This window comes from Cavia porcellus, unplaced genomic scaffold, assembly GCF_034190915.1.
Source record: "Cavia porcellus strain 051 isolate PalLab524CR breed Dunkin Hartley unplaced genomic scaffold, mCavPor4.1 scaffold_26, whole genome shotgun sequence".
NCBI classification, from domain to species: Eukaryota; Metazoa; Chordata; class Mammalia; order Rodentia; family Caviidae; genus Cavia; species Cavia porcellus.
Window position 1 is genome coordinate 10,857,552 of NW_026947509.1, and position 7,238 is coordinate 10,864,789.

General features: G+C 40.1%; 1 pseudogene; it reads left to right on the top strand.

The window, feature by feature from the left end:
* Nucleotides 1-421: 421 nt before the first annotated feature.
* Nucleotides 422-569, top strand: LOC111758181 (U2 spliceosomal RNA; annotated as a pseudogene).
* The last annotated feature ends 6,669 nt before the right edge of the window (nt 570-7,238 follow it).

The following is a 7,238-nucleotide window of genomic DNA, read 5'->3' on the forward strand; positions in this document are numbered from 1 at the left end:
AAGGTGGGAGGATCATTGCGAGTTCAAGACCAGCTTGGGCTACAGAGTTAGTGCAAGGCCAGCCTGAACTGCATAGTGAGACCCTGTCTCAAAAAAGACAAAAAAAGTCTCAAGTTATTCTTCTTTGTGGCTGAGTAGTACTTCATTATATAAAAATACCACATCATTTTTTACCCATTCTTCAGCTGATGGGCATTTAAGTTGTTTCTAAGATCTAGCTATCATAAATTATGCTGTTATAAATATGGGTACATATGTTTTGCTATGGTACAATGTTTTTAATTCTTCTGGGAAGACACCAGAAAGAGAATAGGTGGGTCAAATGGGAACAAAAAAATTTTAAAGTTAAGAAATGTAACAAATTTTTCTATAAACTTGGATTAAAACTAGTAAAAATTAGGTATATAGTACACAAATACATATTACTTCTTAGCCTTTTGGCTAAGATCAAGTAAGGTATCTGTTCTCATCACTTCAATATTACCCAAATATGTACATACAGGTTGTCATTAATGCTGTTTGCATGTCCATCCACTGTCTCTGTAAGGAGATGTAGGAGTCTTATTAATTCCCTGTGGCTGTCCTAAAAAAGTGCCATAAGTAGGATACCTTCCAACAACAGAAATGTGTCACCTTGTAGTGGTAGAGGCCAGAAGTGAAAATGCACAGGCAGGCAGGGATGGTTTGATCTCGGGGCTGTGAACCTCTCCCCTAGTTTCCCCGAGCCTCAGGTCTTCCTTGAGGCTGTCGACCTCTCTGACCTGGGCTCCCTAAGGCTCCCTTGTCTTGAGTCCTCATTTCCCCTTTGGGTAAGGACACCAGCCCTATGGGTTCAGGGCCCACCCTAAAGACCTTGGTTTGATTTCATTACTTCTCTGAGGATCCCATGTCCAGGTAAGATCACATTGCTGATAGCAGCGGTTAAAACCTCAACATCTTCAGGGGGAACCAATTCAACCCATAACAGTACAGCTGCTCTTTGCCTGCCCACACTGAAATTCAGCCTGATGACTTGATTTGCTATGCCCTAGTGTGCACAGAGCTTGTGTGTGTTCCTTTCCCTCTTCCTGCTCAGGGGGCCATGGAAGTGCACACTCAAGGAGGGGCCTTAGTCATCCCAAGTCCTTGAGCCCCTACGAGAACCACACTGTCCTTGGAGAACATGATCACAAACGACACTGACCTTCTCTTACGCTGCTAAGGTTTCAAGGTTATTTTTTCATTGCACTGTAACCAAGCCTGGTCAGGCAGATTTAAAAGTGGTAGCTCCAAATGAAACAAAATTATGCAGAATATGCTCTGCCTTCTTTTGGACACGTAGTACTTGAAAAAAATAAATGCTTGCATGTTTTTAAATTAATCAAGAAAGAAAGGCGAGGGAAACCAAGAAACACAGAACATAGCAGCACAGAACAGTAGAAAGGAGCCCTTGGGTATGACAACTGGTATGTGATCTTGATTGGAACTAAATAAATGGAAAATCTACAGCGTGCCTGAGAAATCTGAATTCCCACAAATCCCTAAGCCAGCCTGATTCAGAAATAAAGGGAACCCAGGAGACCATCAAGCCAGCAGCTCTATCCAAGTGTTAAGATTAGAATGAAATGAGAGTTTTAGTTCTTTTCACAATGATTTATGTCTGTTTTAGTAATGTCTTACAGCAAAAACAAAGAAACAGTAGAGAAAAATTTAAACCCCGGTGCAGCTCTTTCTTAAGTGCATAAGGCCATTCCCAGCAGTACCACCACAAGGTCAGGGACAGCAGAGGTGATGTCATCATGAGAACAATCTCAGCGAGGACCCAAAGCAGCAAACTTCCATAGATTGCCCAGAAAAGTAGTACAAGCAGTATTCAGGCAAAAGAAGCTATACTTGCTAAAAGTTTAATAGGATGTGCTCATGTCTGACTGTTAAGTCATTTGTTGTATTTCTTACTGAAGGAATATGTCGTATTTATTATACTTATACTTCAGGCTGATTTTTGTGCAAAAATAATCACTGTAATAAAGGAGGTAAAAGAGCTTCTGTTTTTACTTTTAAACAAACTCACTAAATTCTTTATCAAGTCAAATTTGAAGTCATATGGCTGAGTCCAAGAGATTACTGAAAATCAGACTCTTGTTTAATACACTATTTTCTGTGTAAAATAAATTCATTTGAACTCAGAGATCAGATGCTTTAATGAGAAAGAAAAAGAGGAAAGGAGTGGAACGGGAAGAAGGAGGGAGAAACTGAGGTTATAGGAAGCAGAGGGGAATCCCTGATCACAAGAGCTACTAGATTAAAGCCAAGATCTCAGTGCAATTATTGGGTCTTGATTTTGACAAGGCAAAATACCTGGTCACAACAGTCTAGTCAAATCTAGTCCCTTTGGTCTAGGGGAAAAAATTCTGGCAAAAAGTTTTTATGCTAATGAATCTTTTGAAAAATCAATCTCTGACACTTCGGCAATATTTTTTGAATGATTGTTATTTTATGCCCCATATTGATCTGCAAACCTGAATTGGATATTCATGTGTGGATATGTTTCTAAAATATCTTCCTTGCCTTGGAGCATTAACTATAAAGACAAAACGAATCATCTGCACATTGCACACCCAACGCATCTGTAGATACAGACATGCAAATCCACACTTGTCCATACACCCACAGACACACATGCAAGTACACACACGCATACACTTCTTTGTTGCCAGCCCTATAACTAAATCCAGATTCAAACCTCCCCCAAAGGGCCAATGAAAGAATTAAATCCAAGAAGAAAGAATTGTACACCAAAAACTTGTAGAACTTCGCTTGCTTATATTGGCAATGCGCTAGAGGATATGTGTGAGAATGTTTTTTGAAATACTCCGCCAAGGCAGAAAAAAATGGAACTTTAAACGAGGTCTAAATTTATCACCACAGGCATTCTTAGCAGAAATGCTGGACCTGACGTCCCTCTCAAGTATCTGGGAGTGTTCTTATCATATGCTCAGCTGGGTTACAGGAGTCTTGACCCTGTGTGGACCACACTAAGTGAAGAAGAGGTGATCTCTCTCCATAATGTCCTCAGTGGGTTCTGAAGACCCTAGGAGACAGAATGCCAACATGTATTCATCACCTAACCATACACACTCATGGGGGGGGGGGGCCTGTGTACCCAGAGTGATCAGAAAGACCTCACACCAAGTACTCTAGGGCAGTGCTAATATCTATGAAAAGTTCTTTCGTCACCAATTTTCATAAGCTAGATAGCCTACAAAGAGTACATTAAAATGAGCTTTCTGATTTCCAGTTGAACTTAAAGGATCCTGGCGAAGGTCTTAAATTCTATCAGCAAGGTAGCATTTATAATAAGCATCAAAACAAGCAATTCAAATGGCAAGACCAAGAAATCTTTAGGCAAAATACATGGGCAGCTCACTGAGATCCTATTTAAGGAAGCCACAGAGGCAAACATTGTAGATAAAGGTCTGATGGGACAAACAGTAAGCTAAGTTCAGACACAGTGATCCTGGTCAATTTCCCATGGTTTTCAAATTTATTTCTCCAGTTTCTGGGCCAATAGTTGACAGGAATCATCTCTGGAGCTAAAATGCCCTCCCTATGGGTTCACTGGCCCAAAGATGAGATGGAAGAAGTAAAATAGAAGTCTGAACCTCCTCCTCCTCCTCACTCCTCACTGCGAAAACAAATTCGAAACACACACACACAGAACAAGAGAAAGAAAGAGAGAACAACACTTTAACACTCTCCTGGGCGAATTACAGCAAGGGATCTCATGATCAAAGATGATTTAGAAGAGGAAGAAGTAGTAACCCCACATTCCCAGCTAACTCCTCCATGCGGCCAGTGCAGCAGACAGACAGGACTTGGGAACAGAAAGTGGATTCTGAGAAACCAAATCGTGCAGTGATATTCAAGAGCACGTTTCAGAGTGGTCTCCTTACAGGAGCAAAGCAATTCAGGTCTTGCACCTGAATGCATCTCTTAACCTGATGAATGCTCCTATAATACCTAAGAGAATGCTGGTGGTTAATTTCTGTCAATTGGCACCGTAGGAGGACACTTTAATGTTCCTGCCCCAGAGTTAGAAAACTTAGATCAACTCCACGCTATGTGTCACAGCAGAATGCACAGGGCCTTGGCCCCGCCCAGCATGCTGGTGCCTACTTTGATGGCATCATCTCACGCTGACAGGACCTGGAGATCAAGAAGTAGCAGGCACTCTCGAGGCCCTTGAGATGCACACACTGGAGAGCTGGACGTGGACCAGGTAGGGTCCTGGGTGTTCTTGATGCACCAACTTCTACTCTAAAACAAAGGTCAAGTTCTTGGCTGTACCGTTAAGAAAATCACACAACATACTCAGTATCTTTGTATGTGCAGTGCAAAATAAGTCAAGTCAGGGTGATGTTTGGACACACTGACAAAGTGACCTGCAAGCCCCTGACCTTATGACAGACCAAAACCAGACAGTGTTGTCTGCTGGGTAAGCAGGAGAGTCAGGAATTCCACCATCAATCTATGGCCCAAAGACTCAAGGAAGCCAAAGAGTCTCTAGTCAACCTTTGTGTTATGTAGAGACTCTAAGAAAAAGTGCTAAGGAAATCACAAAGGAAGCCACTCAGGTGCAAAAGTTGCATCTCATGTGTCAATTCTATCCGTTAGAGCACATCTCAATGCTGCCTCTCCAAGGTAGCACTGGTCTTCAGGTCTTCCTAAAAAGCACACAGCACCTTCCTTTGACTATTTCAGAGTATGTCCTGATTCTTCTTTTCATCACAATATTCTGCATTGTAATTATGCATAGATTTATCCTCCCATTTTAGAAATATTTGGAGAAAATTCTATTTCCCAACTTCCCATTATCTTTCACTTCATTCTTTATTTATATTTTGATTTTCTCATGTAAGAGAAACCACATGGTTTTTAAGCTTTTGCATCTGATTTCTTTCACTTAACACTATGGTCTCAAAGTGCACCCATTTTCCTACAGATGACTCAAGGCTTTCTTTATGGCAGAGTAATATCTCATTGTGTAAATACTGCAATTTCTTTACCCATTCATCTATTGATGGATATACGGCCTGCTTCCAAGACTTCGTTATTATGAATTGTGCTATTATAAACATGGCTATGCCCAGCCCTTTCCTGTGAGCCAGGGGCAGCCAGGCAGGCTGCCGGGAGGAGAAACAAAAAGCAAACCCCCTTCCCGTGAACCAGCCGGCACAGGGGCTGGGAGACAAGGAGAGCTGAACCTCCTCTCCCCATAAGCAACCAGCTGATCAGGAGAGGCACAGGCTGAGATGATAGCTGCTGAAGTAAAAAAAAAAAATTCAGCATAATGATCACTGTGTTTAGGGTTTGCTTAACTTTGCAGGCCTAAAGCCAGTAGCCTGAGCATCTACTTAGAAGATAATAATATGCATCTAGGGGGGATCTCCTTCTGAAGGTGGTAGCTATTGTCACTTTCCTATTACCCTGCTTTAAAGTCCTGTATCATTTTCACTGCTTTGTTTAGTTTGGCTTTATTCTGTTTTGTTTTGTTTGATTTTATTATATCTGATGGCATGGGCAGCTATTTCAAAGATAACAAGATATATTACAGTGGCCATTATTAATTTCCTATTGTTTTGTTTTAAAATCATGCATCATTTTTATTATTTAGTCTTGATTGGTTCTCTTCTGTTTCATTTGTTTTTATTATATCTGATGGTATAGGCAGCCACTTTGCAGATAAGAGGCATTATGGTAGCCATTGTTGATTTTCTACTATCTTATTTTGAGGTCCTGTATCACTTTCACTGTTTTGTTTTGATTTGATTTATTGTTTTATTTTGTTTGGTTTTATTGTCTTTAAAATAAAGTTTAAAAGAAACATAGACATGCATGTATCCCTGTACTATGTCTTTAACTCTTTGGAAGTACCTAGAAGGGGAACAGCTGGGTCAAAAGTATTTCTAGGGGCTGGGGATTTAGCTCAGCGGCATAAGTGCCTGCCTTGCAAGCAGGCAGTTGTGAGTTTGATCCCTGGTACAGATAAAAAACAGAAAGAAAAAAAAAAGTATTTCTAGGTGTTGGTGTTGGTGTTGGATGAACCTCTATTCTGATTTCCAAAGGGGCTGTACTAATCTAGACTCCCACCAACAATGTAAAAGTACTCCCTTTTCTCCACAGCCTCGCCACACTTGCCATTATTTGACTTTTTTGATAATGACCATTCTTTCTGGGGTGAGATGGAATCTCAGCATTATTTTAATTTGCATTTCTCTAATGAGCAGCAATGTTGAACACTTCCTCGTGTATTTATTGGCCATTTTTATTTCTTTTTCTGAGAAGTGTCTATTCATGTCACTTGCCCATTTTGAGGGAGTCTTTTATTTTGTGAGAGGTATTAATTTTTTGAGTTCTTTATACATTCCAGATATTAGCCCTTTGTCTGAGGAATAGCGGACAAAAATTTTTCCCCATTATATAGGTTGTTTCTTCACACTGTTGATTGTTTATTTGACTCTGCAGCAGTTTTTTTAATTTGATATGATCCCATTATTGATTCCTGGTATATCTGTACAGTTGAGGTTCTGTTTAGAAAGTCCTTGCCTACACCTATGACTTTAAGGCTTTAGTCTTTTATCTTTCCGCAGCTAAGTATTGCTACATTGACATTCAACTCTTTGATCCATTTTCATTTTAGCTTAGTACCTGGTGAAACTTACGTTCTACATTCAATCTTCTGCATGTGGACAACCAGTTTTTCCACTATCATTTATTAAAGAAGTTACCTTTTCTTGAACAAATCTTTTTGGCCCCTTTGTCAAAGACAAAATAGCAAAATGAGCTGGGTCTGTTTATGCATGCTCTGTTCTGTTTCACTGACCCTCTTGTCTGTTTTTGTGAGAAATAGGCTGTTTTTTATTCCACTGTAGCTTTGTAATATAACTTCAATCTGAGATTGCAATGCTTTCCAATTGTTCTTCTTACCCAGGATTACTTTTGTTATTCTGGATCTCTTCTGAATTTGAGGAGTGTTATCCAGTACTGTGAAAAATGCTATTGAGATTTTGATGGAGACTGCATCCAGTCTGTGTATCAGTTTTGGAGTATGGCCATTTTGACTCTATTAGTTCTGCCCATCCAGGAATAAGCTATACGTCTTTCCATTTGCCTCTTTAATTCCCTTTTTCAGAGTACTGTAGTTTTCACTGTAGAGATCTTTCACTTCCTTGGTTCAGTTAATTCCTAGATATGTAATT